General features: G+C 35.8%; 1 protein-coding gene across 5 annotated transcripts in view; it reads left to right on the forward strand.

Annotated features, from left to right (window-relative positions):
- The window catches only part of PALLD (palladin, cytoskeletal associated protein), a 490,519-nt gene that overhangs the window by 347,730 nt on the left and 124,306 nt on the right, over nucleotides 1–18,483 (forward strand). The window contains exon 1 of one of the 5 annotated variants that reach the window (XM_056802877.1): nucleotides 6,612–7,740. The exons of the other annotated variants lie outside the window; for them this stretch is intronic. The gene's annotated coding sequence lies outside the window, so the exon portion shown is untranslated. Of the gene's footprint in view, nucleotides 1–6,611; nucleotides 7,741–18,483 lie in introns of those variants that run through there. 5 annotated transcript variants of the gene reach the window in all.

Here is an 18,483-nt window from a genome sequence, read left to right on the forward strand (position 1 = left end):
AGACTCAGATCACTTTGAAACTGAACTGATAGATTTAATGGCATAGAAACAATAATAATAATTCACATTCATAGAGTGCTATAAGCAGTTAGTCAATAGTCTTATTAAGCACCTAGTATGTGCCATGCACTAATGCTGGAAATGCAAAAAAAAAAAGGCAAATGATAGCTCCCTGTTTTCAAAAAGCTCACAGTCTAACAAAGGAGGCAGCATACAACAATCTACAAATATGCTATATACAGTATAGGATAAATAGGAAATAATCATTTGAAGGAAGGGACTAGAATTAAGAGGGATCTGAAAAAGGCTTCTTATAGGAAGTCTGACTGTCTGGGACTTGAAGAGGATCAGGAAGCAGAGATAGAGAAGGATTTTGTCAGGCTCTTTCACTAATAGTTGTGAGACATTAGGCAAAGTTTCTTAACCCGAACCTCGCAGATTCTCAGTAAGTACAAAATTCATTTAGTTATTGCTTTAGCATCAGTGCATATGTGGTAAATGGACATAGGAAAGCTTAAGGAAAACAAGACTAGCAGACCTGATCATTTTTTCCCCATCTTATTTACTCAATGATTTAGCCACTAGAAGACAGATTGGTGGAAATGAAACAATTTAGCACTGGATTTTGGAGTCAGAGAATCGAGATTCAAAGCCTAGCTCTGCTCCTGATGGCCTGTGAGAATGTCACGTGAACTCACTGAGTTTTTGTTTTCTTATCTGTAAAACCAGGGATGTGGTGACCCAGCTCTAATTTCTAGCTAAAAAAAATAGTAGGGTCCAGCTAAAGATATCTTCCTAAAGCTGAGGATATGCATATGTATTTAAAATAAAAATAGAGAGAGAGTGTGTCTATATATATAATACATAAAGTATATCTGTGTTTATATACACATATAATACACATATGTGCAGGAATATATATATGTACGTATATGCATACATAGATTGTCTATTTATATAAATATATATATAATATACACCTTTGAAAGTCAAAAAGGAACTTTTTAAAAAAGAAAAAGAAATTCAAGATAGAGCAAATAATGGCTAATATAAGAATGGGTCTTTGTGAAGGGAAGGCACAAAAGAATAAAAGAAGATAACTGTACATAGTTCTTACATAGGCTCATACTAAATCCTAATGTTATCCATCAAGTAACTTAGAAAGTCAAAATCAGAGCTGGAGGAATAGAGAGAGGCAGGGGGATTGTGGGGAAGTTTAGGAGGAGGTGAAATGCACTAAAGAATAACAATGAGTTGTGAGAAAAGCTTTATGTGTGTGTACTTTTGTATTTCCTCCTAAAATTCCTCACAGTTGTCTTCCTATTTCTCTCTTCTAATACTATCCATTTATATGGATGACATCTCCCTATATTATCGATAGAGAGAGATGAGGTACCCAATTGTGGGCAGAGATTTGGTAATCAATAAATTTAGTAATCCTCTTATGTTCACTACATAAGTTCTTCAGTTGTAAGAGCAAAAAGAGTGAACAGAAAGGGTGATCTGTGCCTGAGATTTAATTAAGGGGTAGCCATGAGGAGAATAATAGGAGAAAGACTTAAAATGGGAAAGGAGATCAGGTACATTATTAGGACTGACCAAAAAAAAACAAAAAACCTAGGTTGAATTTGGTTAGAATATTTTAACATCAAGTAGGATGGAGTCAATTTGCTTCTCCAGGCCCAAGACTTCACTCTTTCGCATAAGGGCATTCTTATAGATGATCTCTAAATCCCTTCCAGCTCTAAATCTGATGAGCCAATACACTGAATTTTAAAAAATAGTGACTCTACGGTATCTTCCAGCTCTAATAGTCTAAGTTTATGACTGGGACTGAGCTGGTCCAGATAAACCTACATGTGAAAAGTCAAGCACTTTGGAAATTATGTGAGCCAAAGGTTATTTTCCATCACTGTGGTGGATATAAATAAATGGTCTCTCCACAAGAGCAAGGAAAGGAGAATGAGTTCCTAGAATCAGAGAGAAAGGATATTTGGATGGTTATAGCAATATAAAGGTAACTAAAGAAAAGGAGGACCTCTAGGACTCAGTTTACTCCTCTGTAAAATGAGAAGATAGATGACCTAAAATCCTTCCCCTTCTAAATATATAATCTGATAGCTAGAAATGCTAGTTAATGAACTTGCATGGCACCTTCCTTGCACATAGTAAATCTCAAGAAATGGTTGTTGTTCTTCTTGATTCAAAGAAATACACTAGCAGTACAAATAGAGGAAGCAAAGACAGTTTGTGGCAAATGAGAAGGTCAGTGTAGACTGCCCTTTCCAGTCAATTTATACTAGGTATAGTAGGTAGAAACCAGCCTTAAAGCCAAGGAGACTTGGGGTTTTGACACCTACTAGAAATTCTCTAAGACTATAGGTTAATGAGAAGTTGCTGACCCACCACAATGGAGAGAGATTCTTCATCTGGAAATCATAGATCCATCAAGTCACAATCATTCGTGTATCCTTCAATTCAACAAGGATTGATTAAGCACATAGTGGGTAATGATCTTGTTTTAGCATCTACAGAAAGAAGATTTAGCTATGGTTCCTTGAACTTAAAGTCTAGTGAAAGATAAGGCACTTACACAAATTACTATACTATGTAACATTCCATAAGTTTATTGAGGAAGTGAAACACCAAGTGTTAGAGGAGCTCTCATTACCGCTGGAGGATTAGGGGAGTCTCCATAAAGGAAAAAAAATCCCTGCTTTCTCATTGAATGGTCCAGTTTGAAGAGGGAAGTTTAATACCCACATACAAAGCACTATTTTAAAGAAAGTAATTTAGGGATTTGCTGATTTAAAGGAAGTCTGGGGCAACTGCCCATTCTTAATTTCTCAGTTGAACTAGACTGGAGTTAAGTGCAGAACGCCTGGAACCTTGAAAAATGCCTCTGTTCATCTTACTGTTGTTTCAGGTTTCACACTGGAGTGTTGATGATGTGTTTGTTTGAAATAAAATCATGGTCTCCTTTATCCCAGGCATCAAGATGCTATGTGCTAGCCACAGGGAAAGCTCTGTTTGTTTAGATGGACTGAAACATTGGCAAGTTTTATTGGACAGAGCCATCACAACTCCTTTCTTAAATAGGGAATGCAGAGAGCAGAACATTTGGATCAGCTGAGCAAGAAAATATGAACATAACTCTTAGCCCTTCTGCATGCCTCACTGGTTTCAACTCCAGCCTGCAGAGAGGAAGCCATTTACTGAAAGGTGTGTCTTAATTAAGGCCCCAGAGCTCTAGTTTACTTTCTGGCTTTTTTTTTCTAGGGTTCTTATGGTTTTAAAACATTCCTTTAAAAACCCTCTAGATTAATCAGTGTGTACTGTCTTTTTGAGCCATTAAAAACTGCATTTGACTTAGGCAAATTTGAGTTCCCTGTCACTGAGGGTTACAGTAATCAACAACAAGGCAGCTGTGCAGTATGGGAGTTTTTTTCTTGATTTAAAATAATAACAGTAATAACACATACTTTGCAAAATGAAAAACATAATTGAGTGAAATACATGCTTCATAGTAACCTACAATATAAGCAACATAGCAATCTTTTTAAACAGCTGAAAGCTTGCTGGCATCCTTATGATTTCCAGAAGGAAAGGTACTCCTTAAATGGGCATAAGCGATGTGTGATTGGGAAGAGAACTACAAAGGCGGCTGAGTCACGGTGACCTGCTGGAGAGAGAGGGAGGGAGAGAGAAAGAGAGAGAGAGAAAGAGAGGGGAGGGAGGGGGGACGGAGAGGGAGGGGGAAGGGCAGAGGGAGAGCCTACAACTGTAGCAGAATGTTTGAACAAGACAAAGAACAGTTCCAGCAACCAAATAAGGAAGTCAGTGCTGGAGTATTTCAGAATAGAAGCATGTTAGGGATTTTAGGAAAGCTGGGAAGAAAAATGAGCAAAGAAAAATTGTAAGGAGTTTTCACTTTGCTTGCTTTTATCAAAAATACAGGGGAAATGGCATTTCTAGTTTTTCATCCTGAGTGAAAAATGTGGGTTGGACTTGTTCTTTTTCTGCTGTTTGAAACAATGAGCATTGTCTTGCTAAACACATCAAAAACAGAAAACAAGAAGTATCTTTTAGCTTCAATAAGTGTTGCTTTTAGCAATTGGACCTGAAAAGATCCAAGGACAACCCAGAAAATATATTAAGCACCTACAGTATACAGAGCATTGTGTTCCATGCTAGGGGAAGGAAGGAAGGAAGGAAGGAAGGAAGGAAGGAAGGAAGGAAGGAAGGAAGGAAGGAAGGAAGGAAGGAAGGAAGGAAGGAAGGAAGGAAGGAAGGAAGGAAGGAAGGAAGGAAGGAAGGAAGGAAGGAAGGAAGGAAGGAAGGAAGGAAGGAAGGAAGGAAGGAAGGAAGGAAGGAAATAGGAAATATCTATTAGAATAAATCTGGACATGCTAGAGATTGGGGGGGGGGGCCAATGGAAGTATATTGTAGAGGGAAAGTATTGCTACCTTTAAACTAACCCTCTGCTCTCCATCCTTCAAAGTACTGAATAGTAGATATTTCATTAAGATTAAAATAAATGAATTTCATTTTGAGATTGAGACACCTTTTTTTGCCTAGGAAAAAGGGTAATTTCAGATAGCCCCCTGAGAAAATTAGAGGCAGAAAGCTGGGACTGAGAATCACTACTGTAAACACTGCTTACCCTTTGCTTGATTTGCAGACCCAGGGGGTGACTGGAGGGAGATCACCCTGGGTAGGAGTTGAGTGACTCACCCCACTCCCCCATTATAAGATCATAGATGTAGAACTAGAACAAATATCACAGGGCATCTAAGACAGACTAGCTTTCTTATTTTACAGAAGGGAAAAAAAAAAACCTAAGACCTAGAGAGATCCCAATCAACCCAGTGCTTAAGTGGACAGACAATAGAGAAAAGAGCCCAACTTACATATATAGAAAGAAGAAATTGAGAGCTCAGTGGAAGCCACAAAAGTGAATGGATCTAGGCACAAAGATCCACAGGGGCCTGACTTTATACCATGGTATATAAATTGGTGATTTAAGGGGTTTTTAAAAATTCTTACTCAAAATACAAGACCAGTATATTGGCAGCTGACATCCTCTTGAGACTGCTATTTAAGCAGCTGCTAATGTAGTGTCTGTCCCAGTCTTCCTAGAAAGCTTGGCAGAATTTGGCTGGGATGATCTTCATCCAGTTAGTAAATGCTTAAGGGATGAGGTTCAGGGAAGGGCTGGGGGTAGGAGGTGGGGAAGGGCAACCAGGAACTAGAATAAATTGTTAGGGTGAACATAAGTTAAAGCCTAGATTTTTAGATGAGAGAACTTTTCAAGCTCAAAGTTTTGTGATCCATTTGAACAGTAGTTTATTGATATAGAAATTTTGTTTAAATTCAAAACTTCATTTCAAAACTGATGTCAAAATTTTGGTTTCATCTCAGAGAGAGGTAAAGTGATGTGGTAGTTAGAAAGTTGACCTAGAAAACAGGAAGACCTGGCCTGCCTCAAGTCCCACCTCTATTATCTACTGCCTGTGTCATCCTGGGCCATCATTTACTCTCTCACTGTTCTAGACAACTGGAGCTGTGGCTTTAAGCTTCAGAGGAGGTGTCAACCTACACTGGTAATTAGAATGTCCTCATCTGGGAGTCTCCCTTAATCCACAATAGGTCCAATCCCTATCCCTATCAAAATATTAGTACAATTTTTGTTCTCACTAAATTTCTGTAATTAACAATGGAAAAGACACTCTCAGAAATGGAGAAGGTTATCTTTGCTTACTGGTGTGATCTGATAATAGATTTAGTTCTGATAATATTTCTTTTTTTAAAAACCCTTACCTTCAGTCTTGGAATCAATACTGTGTATTGGTTCCAAGGCAGAAGAGTGGTAAGGGCTAGGCAATGGGGGTTAAGTGACTTGCCCAGGATCACACAGCTGGGAAGTGTCTGAGGTCAAATTTGAACCTAGGACCTCCCATCTCTAGGCCTGACTCTCAATCCACTGAGCTACCCAGCTGCCTCAAGTTCTTTTGAATTGCCAAATTTAAAAATGGTATTTAAAAGAAAAAAAAAAGAAACCCAAGTTGAGGAAAACTACCTAACCATAGAGGCTACTAGGATACTTCTCAGTTACCCCTTAATATACTAGTGATTGATATCTTGGTTATCAAAGGTTCCAAAAGCAACCATTTTTATTTGAGATTTTAAAATCACCATTAATAATTATTCCAATTAAGAGGGGGAAATTTAAACATCTTTACAAGGATCTAATTCCCAAAAGAGTTATTTAAGACATCTGGTAACAATTTTTGTTGAGATGCGGCTTAGCCCAATGACTTGAAGTCAAGGATTCAGGATTTTAATAACTACTCTGCCACTGACCTTTCTGACTTAGGGCAAGTCATTGAACCTCTTGGGTTTTCAGTATTACAGATCTATCTTATTAGAATGGTTGATTAAAAGACTGTCATAAAGTTCTTTGTATTAAACTGCTTCTTAAAAAATATTCTCTTCATATAGAGATATAGAATCAACGAGGCATAGAAAACAGAAAGAATTTATTTTCCAATGTGTCATGAATCAAGAAATAGTGCCGTAGTAATTAAACACAGGATTTTTTTGGTTTTTCAATCATTTCAGTTATGTCTTCATGACCCTATTTGGGGTTTTCTTGACAGAAATGGGAATGGTTTGCCTTTTTCCTCTCCAACTTATTTTACAGATGAGGAAATCGAGGCATACTGAGTTAAATTACTTGCCCTGGGTCACACAGCTTGTAAGTATCTGAGGGTGGATTTGAACTTAAGTCTTTCTGATTTCTGGCTCAGTGCTCTCTCTCTTTTGTGCCACTTAGCTGCCCTAAACACAGGATTCCTTTAACATATACCAGATATTTCCTTTGGATTCTATACTCAAATGAACCATAGATCTTTAGGTAGAAAGAACCTTAGAAGTTATCTAACCCAACCGCTCACTTTATAGCTGAAGAAACAGGACAACTTATTCATGGTCATATAAGGACAGGTCAGAGGTAGAATTTAAATTTCAGTACTCTGAATCAAAAAAATCAGTGTTTTTTTTTTACTTCCTGCACCATTCTAATATAATTCTTTCCAAGCCACACTCAGAACTTTCTACTTCCTACTTGTTTCTATGGGCTTGTGAAGTGTAGAATTTAAACTGATTTATCTTGTTTTCTTAGATTGATGGGGTCATGGCTCTAAGGAAATTATTTAGTTCAAATTTCAGAAAATAAGTAATACCACTTCTGCTGCCAAGTCTGTCTTTGCTCTGTGTCTAGATTGGAAGTTTTTTGAGGGAAGGTATTTGTTTTCTCTAATACTCATAGGTCCAAACAGTGAGTACCATGTACTCAATAAATAAATGTTCAACAAGCTCTTACAGTTACATTTAAGCCATAAAACATTTAAGATTGATGGAAAATCCTCCTTTAAGGAAAAATGATAGAAGGATATGGAAGCATACTTCCAATTAGTAAACAGATTAAACAAAGAAAGGTCAATCAAACCAAGAAACTGGCTTGTAATTTTCTGTCTTGAATAAAGAATGATATGATATTAAATCCTGGCAGTATGCCTGAAAAGGATTAGCACAGATACATGAATTTTTTTTTTAATGAAATAGTTACAAATCAAAAGTGAGGACTATAAAGCTACCACTCTCGTTTTGTTCATTATTATTCGGGGAAGCAGAGGAATTGCCGATAACTGTGAGGACGACAATCCTATACTTTTTCAGGTATGTGGTTTTTATTAACAGAAGGAAATTTAGTCAGGAACAAAGAAAAGTTAAATAATTTTTTTATTATGATACTGACCATCAATATGTATTAAGTAATATGTCAGATCCCTTTACAAAGATTTAATAGAGGTTGGGCACAATGCTTTGTGTTATTAGAATTTTCTGAAGTGAAATCATTGGCCATTTATAGAGAGAGCAAATATTTTATATTAATTTATTATACAATTTTTTTTAACAAAAGTGCTGTCTACTCCCCATCAAAAAGTTTTAATTACACTGGAAAGATTCATAACTGAGAAGGTAAACCATAGGAGCATAGATTCAGAGCTAACAGGAAACTTAGAGGCCTTCATTTTATAGAGGAGAATTCCAAGGTCCAGAAAAGCTGTGACTTGCCCAAGTTTGAAAAGAAAGGAATAGCCAAACTACCAAGAAATAACTTAGATTTGGAAGAAATTCCTGGGAATAAAAGTATTTTCAATGGTTTATTGATGATCAGCCTCCTTTTTTCCCTCCCCAACACTCTAATAATACCTTCTGGGGAAACTCAAGTCCTCAGGTGAGTAGCAGAAAGATGCATCTCTATAGGAAAAAAGTTTAATTAAGCAAGACAGCCCAAGGCACTGACTATCACTGACAAATTATGCCTTCTTCATTGCCTATAGTTCCTCATTGAGAGGTGGGAGGAAGTTTCACCATCAATCCTCTGAAGTCACAGTTGGCCAATGCATTAATAAATAGAAATATTAATGAGCAAATGGATCATCTAAATAAGTATCATGATCTAGTTGCAGAAAAAGTATTAAAATAGAATCATAAATTCCAAAGTTCTAGTCTTTACCCTGACTCTTTAGACCTTAACAAGTTACCATGTCTCCATGCCACAGGCATTCTTTCTAAAGGCTGAAGGATGCCTCCATGAATTAATTGAAGTATTGTGTGGCACCTACACTCTAGGAATTCATTTGTTAGTGGGAGGTTTTGTTCTCCCAGATGTGCCATGTTGATTCACAAGGAAATTATGAGTAATAGGTCATAAACAGTCTAACTGAATAAACAACTGTAAGACACCTGTTATGAACAGTCTAGTTTGTCTCCTCATTTAGATTGTAAGCCTTTTTTAGGCTGGGGATCATGTTTTCTTCTTATTTTGAAGGCTACAGTACTTCAAAACATGCTGACAGTAGGTTATATGAATTTGGAACAGAACAATATAAAAATGTAAGACTGCGAAATGATAAAATAGGTTCAAAAACTATTCAGATACAGAAAATTGTTGACAAAATGACCTCCACCAATCAATATTCCTTCAAGATTTTATCCCCAAATTGCAAAAGTATACAGGATCCACTCAGTTGGAGCTAGTTACTATTGACTTGGGCAACAGAATATGGTGGTGGTGTTGACACCCTGGTGGCTAAGCAATGCCATTGGGTGTCATTGAAAGGGATAGTGTAAAGGAGAAGTTTCTAACAGGCATAGGATAGAAAGGAGGAAAGAAGACAGAGTGAAGAAAGGTGAGGTGAATAGTTCAGAGTACTAGTGTCACTCAGAATTATTTTAGGTGCCAGACAGTCAATAGTAAACATTTATTAAATGCCTGATCTGTGCCAGGCATTGTGTAAAGCACTAGTGATACCCAGAAAGGTTAAAAGACAGTCACTGCTCTCAAGGAGCTCCCAACCTAAAAGAAGAGATAACATATAAACAACTACAGAATATACAGAATAAATCTGAAATGAGCAATGTAGGGAAAGTTTTATAATTAAGGAGAATTGAAAAAGACTTTCCATGAAAGACAGGATTTTAGCTGTTACTTGAAGAAATGCAAGAGGTAGAGATGAGGAGGGAGACCGTTCCCTGAATGAGGAATAGTCAACAACAATGCCAAAGCTTTGGGAGACAGGGTATTTTGTTGGTGGGATAGCAAGGAGGCCGGTGTCACTGAATCACAGAGTTCTTGGTGAGGTGTAAAGTAAACAAAGCTTAGAAAGATAGAGGAGTATCAGATTATGAAGGACCCTGCCAGAAGTTGACTAATTTTATATAAATGCTTGGACCATTTCTATTTCTAATACATGTTCGCTTCATTGGATAGAAAGATTCTTGAACCAATGTCAGCAATCTAAGCATCTAGATTCAAATCCCAGCTCTGATCTTTACAAACTTTTTTCAACTTTGAATAAGTTAGTTAACTTCCTTAGCTCTCTGTTTCCTTGTCCATAAGGTGAGAGACTAATTACATAGGAAGAAGTAGAGGATGTGTTCATGTCTCTTATATATATCAGGTGCTATGCAAAGTCCTTTACAAATATTACCTCATTTGATCCTCATAACAATCCTGAAAGATAGAGAATACTATTGTCCCCATTTTACATTTGGAAAAACTGAGGCAAAGAGATTAAGTGACTTTCCCAGGGTCACATGACTAGTAAGTATCTGAGGCTAGACTTGAACTTGGGCTTCCTGACTCCAGGCCCAGCATTCTATCTACTGTGCCACCTAGCTGTCACATGGCTTTTGGAGTTCCTGTCAGTTTTAGATATCTACCTGGTGTTATCCATTTCCTTTATTATAGTTAGCTTAAAAAACAAGTCAGAAATGGAGTTCTCCTAGGACCACAAAATGTTATTCTGTTGAGTTTTGTTCTTTAAAACAGAAATAAGTGGGTAGAAATGGAATGTGCAGTTTAACTGGTTTGGCCATCTCTGCTATTAAAGCTGTACCTTACAGTCCAAAGGGCAAAAAAGAATGAAACAATGGCATAAAAGTATCACTTTTGTATCATTTGCACCACCCATATGTAAGCACTGAATAGTCCAATGCTCATGAACTAAATTCAGCAATCTTCTAAAGCATATTCATATTTAATTTGCAGAAAACCAATCTTTAATGAATAATTTTGTGGAGTATATGTTAGATAGTAATTTCCAAGAATTTGGGAGTGGGGAAGAATTACAATCTCTCTCCATGGTTTTGCCTAATCTTCAATTAAAAAAAACTTTTCATCTGGCCAACTCTGACCAAATAACACAATGCTCTCAAAATTTAGGATTCTAATTTTTGTAAGCCTCACATAGTACAATTTTCAATCTCTTTAAGTTCCACTTACAAATCAAGTTTCATTAAAATCCATTTTGGAGTCATAAAGCCATGGGACATTAGAACTGTAAGAAATTTGGGAGACCATCTATCCCCTATAATTCCTAGATTAAAAAAAAAATTGAGGCCCCAAGAAGTGAGATGACTTGCTTTAAATCACTAAAACCTATGTCTTCTGAATCCCTTCCTACTTCTCTTTCCCCACCATCATAGATCTCTGAACCAAAAATGGATTTTTAGACCCTTTTCTTCTAGTAACCTTTTTAAAAAAATTAACAAAATCAGTCAACATATTGAAACAGTATGGTATAATGGATAGAGCACTGGACTTAAAAGTTAGGAAGACTTGGATTCAACTCCTGTCTCAGTACCTAAAAGCTATATAACTCTAAGTGGGTCTTTTAAACTTTATGTGCCTTAGTTTACTCATCTATGAAAAAAAGAGGATTGGATTTAATGACTTCTAAAGTTTCTTCATATTCCCAAAGTATGATTCCATAAACTCCCTTAACAGTTAATAGGAAACAAAGAGGTAAGTGGAAAATACTGAACCATCAAGTTGAAACCAAAACTTCATTTCCTCCTTTCAATAACCAGATTTCTTAAATCTCCTGGAAATCATAGATACAATTTCTTTTTTTAAAAAACCCTATATTGTACAATCTGTTATCAACTTCCCCAAAATTATTAATTCCTACTATGTCATTTAATGAGAACATGCAGCAGAAGGGGCCAATGTTATTAATAGACAGCTTCAATTGTCAATCATTTAAGCTCCATTTATCATGCTATGAATACCTCTTTGAAAATGCTAATGCTATCCTATTTTTCCCCTTGGCAGTTTAACTTTGTGGGGTGGCTATTCATCTTTGAGAATGTCTTTATTGTTTAAAGCAACTCTACAAAATCATCTGATTTTTCTTCTCATGCCCAATTACTAACCCATATCCCTCTCTTTTTTCTTATGGATTCAACGTTGGAGTGATTGGAAGGAGGGGTATTTTCCACAGATAGCCTTGACTACTTCCATGAGTTCCTTGCTTTTCACCAGCTAAGCAGAAATGCTGGGTGGAATTTTTATTTACTTTTTAATTAATAAAATTTTTTTTTCTCTTCCTCCCACCTTTCCCCTCCCCACCCCCAGGTGAGACAGAAAAAAAAATATCCTTCTAACAATATGCATAGTGAAAACAAATTTGCATTGCTCTTGACCAAAAAAAAACGTATGTCTCATTCTTCATCTTGAGTCTATTGCCTCTCTGTCAGGAAGTGAGTAGCATTCTTCACCTCAGGTTCTCATTGAATTGTGCTTTATCTTTGGTCAAAATTCTTATATCTTTCCAAGTTATTTTATTTTTCTTTACAATCCTCATTATTGTATAGCTTGTTCTACTTCTGCTAACTTCGATCTTTATGATTCATACATCTTCCCAAGTTTCTCTGAAATTATCACTTTTTTTGTCATTTCTTATATTATAATAGTATGCTCTAACATTATTATACCATAATTTGTTCCGCTATTCTTCAGTTGACAAGTACTCCTTTGTTCCAAAATTTTGCCCCTAGTGGAGTTAAATAGAAAAAACAAGTAGATTTTATAATATTTCTGTAAGTGACCATCTACTAGTACTAATCCATGGCTGTCGATTTGTACTTAAGATTTATTTTTGAGAATAGTACAAAACACTGAAAATTATTTCTGTACCTAAGTTGGTGTATTTCCTGTATTTCAAATACATAGAAGAGCTCACAGATCAGTATTAGAACAAATGTGTATTGTGAACTCAAGATGTGATTATTTAATGGTAATAATATAATTTATTGTTATGCTATCACCAGAGGTTAGTCTTAACAGAGTCAACTAAGAAACTCTTTTGGTGTATGGCTCAAGCTAAGATTTCATGGACTAACACTACAAGTAACAAATTGTTTGGGCTTTTTTAAGTAACATAAGAGGAAAAGTAAAAGAGATGTTAGAAATAATGTAGGCCAGACTTTTTATAAAAAAAGAAAAATGAAGTCAATAATGATGAAGTGAATTGTATCAAGTCATACATTATTGACATTATTTCCAAACCAGGTCATCTAATTAAAATTCAGTGCTTTTCCCATTGCATCAGGGTATCTCCAAACTGAATATTACTTGCCAGTCACCATATGTATTTGTACAATATGATTTTGATTTTTTGTCATATATTATATAGCAGGGAGATAACTGGAAATAATAAGCATTTCTTATCTTGGTCTCAGATTCCTCATCTGTAAAATAGGGATTGACTTAGCTACTATAGAAACTTAATGCATTACTCATGGAAAGAGCAATGCTTATTTCACTACTTTTTTCAGAGAGTGTCAGATAGAAAAGAAAATTCCTACTTTGAATTCTACCTCTTAGGGAATTTTTACAGAATAACCATCTGATTCAATTAGAGCCAACAAAGCTGGATTCAGAAAAGGATGCTCTGCCATTAGGAGCAAACCTAACATTTTAAAAAGTTGATTTAACTCTTTCAGGTTGAATGGTTACCCTTTAAGGCTAAGTTAGTAATATATTTGGCAAGGTTTACTGAAGAGAATAAGGGATGCTAGTAGCCTAGAACTGTTAATGAAGCTTCTAGGTATTTATAATGCCTAGTTTTCTCCAACTCTGCTCTAACATATACCTACCTACATACATATATATATATATATACAGAACTAGAATCTGAGTTACTGGAGCAAACTCAGTACATAGGGCCTCATTTTTGTTTTTCACTCTGTTCCCTAATTAAATATGTTGAAAGAATTTCCCTTCACATTCAGTAGGAGTATCTATTCCTTTTTAAATTTCTTCAGTTGCTTATTTTGAAGGTTCTTTGCTTATTTACTGTCAGGAATTACTGTTCCTTTTTTACTAGTTCAAGATCTTTCTTTACATTCCATTACTTAAGATCTCCAGGTTGTAAGATTCCCAGCACATAGTCTTATGTCTGCTCAGACTTAAGTAACATTTATGAGTACAAAGAGTTCCATTTCCTTTTCTCTCCCTCTCTCCTCCTCTCTTTCTCTCACCCATTCTCCCTGTCTCTGTCTCTGTCTCTCTCTGTCTCTCTCTCTCTGTCTCTCCTTCCTCTCTTCCTCTCCTTGTCTGCCTGTCCAACTCTCTTCCTGTCTGTCTCTGTGATTTTCTGTTTGTCTGTCTGCCTCTCTCCCTTCCTCCCCCTACTTTGAATAAGACTATGTAGAAGTCAAAAAGTCAGAGAGGTGTCCTGGGGCAGTGGGATACATTCATTTGTTTTTCCTTTGAAAATATGGATTGTACTCGATTGTAAAGGTTAAAAAAATAAGTAGTACTCAAGATGAAATAAATGCTTAATGTCCTATTTTAATTATTTTGTAAGACCTCACACCTCAAATTTCATAAAGCATCTCCCCTTGGGGCAAAATAATTTGGATGTTGATGTTCTTTAAATAATTTTATTATATATGAAACACTACAATTAGTTCCAGAGCTTAATTCTTGTTGCTTATTTGGTTTGGGGGGTTTTCATTTTTGTTTTAAAAAAAAAGCTCCATTCAAAAGATGAACTGAACAAAAGTCATCCTTCAGAAGTATACTGTCTTTAGAAGGTTTTTTCTTTTTACAAAAAAATAGATTTTCCTTTTTTATGATGAATTTAGTCATCAAGAAACACAACCATTACAATATACAAAGGATAAAAAAGAAAATTATATTAAACCTAGAAACATTTTGTTTCAAAAATAAACTCACAGCAGTTGAGATCTGTAATTCGTAGGACTCTTTTGTCCTGTTCCAGTTTGCTTTAATAAACCCAATTTTATAAATGTTTATTTCCAATGCTGATGTTTTCCCCGCTCTATCTTGGTGTGTGGTAACAACCAGCTGCATATCAGGGCCTTCTGTAAAATTAGTACTGTTTAGTTTTAATTTTTTACCATCTTTCACTTGTCTTTGCTAGCTGCATTGGAGAGAGCAATGCATAGAAAATAATGTGCAAAGGCTTAGTATGTATTTAACTTTTGAATATGCATATTAGATACCAAATTGTTACATCTGTAGCATTTCCTTGTTAAAATACCAATTGAAATCTATGAAGAACTAGCTATATAAAAATTGTAGGTATAGAAATCAGCTTTGAAGTGGGCTGGTGGAGGTTAAGGGGGCTTTGGAATGGGAATGGACTTTTTAGCTTGAGGTAGGGCAGCAAAATCTGTGCTACATTATAAGTGAACAGGAAATCCTTTAAGTCTCTGTTAACAACACCCACAGTAGTTTTGAAGAGAATCCCATGATTGCCCTTTTTCAGTTTAACATTTTTATCATTGACTTGGAAAAAGGCATAGATGGCATGCTTCCCAAATTTGCAGATGATTCAAAGCTGTGAGAGAGAGCTAACACACTAGATGACAGTCAGGATTCAAAAAGATCTTGACAATTTGAAACATTGGTCCAAATGGAATGATGAAATTAAGGAGGAATTAAGATAAAACCTCATACTTGGGTTCAAAAACCATCTTCACCAGTGCAAGATTGAGAGGAATAAGGAGAGAGCAGTTTGTCTGCAAAAGATCTTACAATTTAATTGGACCATAAACTCGACACAAGTCAACAGCATATTAGAATGGCAAGAAAAGATAGGTAGAGAGCCTAGGAATAAGGATTTGATAGATTGATTAGACAATGTCTTGGCTGTTGTGTTTAAATCTTGTTCCCAGATTTTAGAAAGGACACTGATCATTTGGAAAGTGTCCAGGGAAGAGCAACCAGAATGGCAAAGGACTTTTAGTCCATGCTATATGGAAATTGGGTGATAGAACTGGAGAAGTTTTTTTCCTGGAAGAGAAAGGACTTAGAGTGAACATGATGGTCACATATTCAAGGCTGTGAAGTAAGATGACCATTTGCCAGGAAGGACTTTTGGGCATAGGATGAACTAGATTGTTTCTGAGGTCCCTTCTGATCGACAGTTTGTTAAGTCAACATTTATTAAGCACCTGCCACATGCCAGGACTAATTCATAAAGATACAAAGAAAGACTACAAAAATACTGTAATCATATGTTAAACTTTGTATCACTCTCCTATTCTCTTCTCCTAAGGTGAATTTTTGGACATATAACTTAAAGAACCACCTTCATAACTTCCTAGCTAGAGTTTGTTAGGGTAGAGTGCTAAGAAGCTATCACCAGTAAGGAAAGGTTGACAGCTCTTTAGTCATAGTCACCATACCCATTCCCATACCAGCTAACAAAATCTAGACAAATTGCCTCCAAGCTAAAATTAAATCATTTCTTTAGCACTCCCTTAGTTATAGATCACTATCTAGAGTTAGACACTCCCCAAACCCCTCTTCTTAAGGAGGCAAATTAGTTGAGATTAAACAAAAGGTAAGCTAAGGAGGCAAGTTCATTATTTTCACCCAAAAAGCCTATATTATTGCTTTTATTATTCATCTATAGATCTGTTAGAGACTCAGTTTTTTTCAAACTGTATTTCAGTAGTTGACTTACTATTTCCCATTCATGTGTCTTATCATTTTATATTCCTTGCTATACTATAAAGTTAATGAAGGCAAGAACATATTTATACTGTGTAAAAGTTTAAAATATATTATATTTAAGAGGTTTATTAATGATCAATTAGAAATAAAGGAATAAAAAGGATACAAAATAAAGACCATGTGCCCATGGCTAATGAGCCATTTCAAAATACCTACTCACCACTGCCATGCTAGCTGATAGGGCCAAAAAGAGGGTGAAACCCTCCACTTCCCTGTCTAATATCCCCTGTCTACAGGAAGTATGTAAGGACAGAAAGTCAGTGGGATCCCAGGAAATGTAGTTCTTTTTTAGGGTAACAAATTTTCAATTATACATCCCCCCCCCTGAGATCCATGGAATAATAGTCTCTCCAAAGGATCTTGTAAACATAACCAACTTTGAAATTACAATAATTTGAGGATAAGAGGAAAAGAGAACAAAACCAATAATTGCTAGGAGCACTGACAAAAAGCCAGTTAGAGGGCAGTCCCCTCCAGCATAAGAGTATAGATACAAAAACAAATGCATTCAACCCTACACAGTTCAAATCATCACATTCCAAAGTTCACTCTGGATCTTCTGGTGCAGTGTGTGGTCTGTAGAGGCATCTTCATGGTGCCTTCTCCAAACAGTTCACTTTCTGGATTTGGAGAGGTAGCATGTTTCTTATCCTAAAATTACTCTCAAAAAGAATTTAAACTTTGCATTTTAGAATAATAATAATAATACATTCCCCCCTGAAGAGGGTATTAAAAAACACAGGTGTCACTGAGGGATGTATGGCTGAGTTATGAGGTATATAAATCAATTGACAAGAGAAATCAAAAACATCAAAGAAAAATTCAAAGAAAACAGAAAAAATAATTTCTAACTTCTATAGACTTATAGACTATCAAAGTCTTATATGTAAAAAATTTAAGTAAAGGAAAATAAACCCATAAAAGGTCCTTGAATCAGGACCCAATTGAAGTGATTTATGTAATTATGCACTTTCCCAATCAGCAGCCAGGACTATAGAAAGTTTTGCCAAAGACAGAATAGGGACTAGATTATAGGAGTCAGGTAGGAGCTAAATTTGAGATACTTGGTAGAATGTGGGACAAGGAAGACCTGCCTTTGACATATGTCAAAACAGCCACAACCTCAAACCCCAAACAAGTTCAAGTCCACTTGTATTGGCTCAAATTTTCATTAATTCCATTGGGATTGGTTAGTCTTTTTGACCTTGTGCTCAATTGACACTATGCAGTTTAGCTTTGTGCTTCTTTGGCACTATGCAGTGGCTCTTTTTGCATTCCTTTCTCCTGGAATCAGACAAAAAGTCACATAATTTTTTTAACAATCCATGGCATCATTTTTATAGTCTAAAGCTTTTTGGGTATGCACTGACATGAGGGCAAATGTATTTTAAACTTATATTACTGCAAGATCAAAAAAGTTAAAGAAAATCTCAATACTAGTGATGTGCTTCAAATACAAAAAGAAAAAATTAAAACTGAAATAGTATGTTGCACATGCAAGCAAAAACAATAATAAAAGTTTTAAAAATCAAAGATATATAGTTTACAATCATTAACACACTGTGTCAGTTAAGGAAAGGTAGAGTACAAAGGTTTCTCACCCAAAAATGAGATCCATTTCCTTTTCAAACTTGGCCATGATCCAATAACAGTTTTTTTTTTTTATAAAGAACAATAGTACAACAGGAAATTCACAGTCAAAAGGCATAAAAATACCCAAAGTTTTAACCCATTTAATGACAATAGCAAGCAAAGCCACTATTATATTTTACATGAATCTGCTATATGACATTAAAAACTGATGGATACTTGTCACAAGTTTTTCAGGTGTAGCAATCTTTCAACCTTGGCTGAGATATTTTTTTTAATCTTTTACTGCCATCATTACAACAATGTGGCAGAGGAGTCTAGAAAAGACCAAACCTCTGTACTGTTGATGTTGAGTCTAAAAATGTCACCAAGAATCTAGATCATTCTGGTGGAAGGGTAGAATAAGTAAAAGAGTTACAAATGAGAGATGCTCCCTCTTGGGAGCCATTCAGGGGTGCCATGCCCTGGCATCAACTTCCTAGCTCCTT

This window comes from Monodelphis domestica, chromosome 6 (genome assembly GCF_027887165.1).
Source record: "Monodelphis domestica isolate mMonDom1 chromosome 6, mMonDom1.pri, whole genome shotgun sequence".
In the NCBI taxonomy this organism is placed as follows: Eukaryota; Metazoa; Chordata; class Mammalia; order Didelphimorphia; family Didelphidae; genus Monodelphis; species Monodelphis domestica.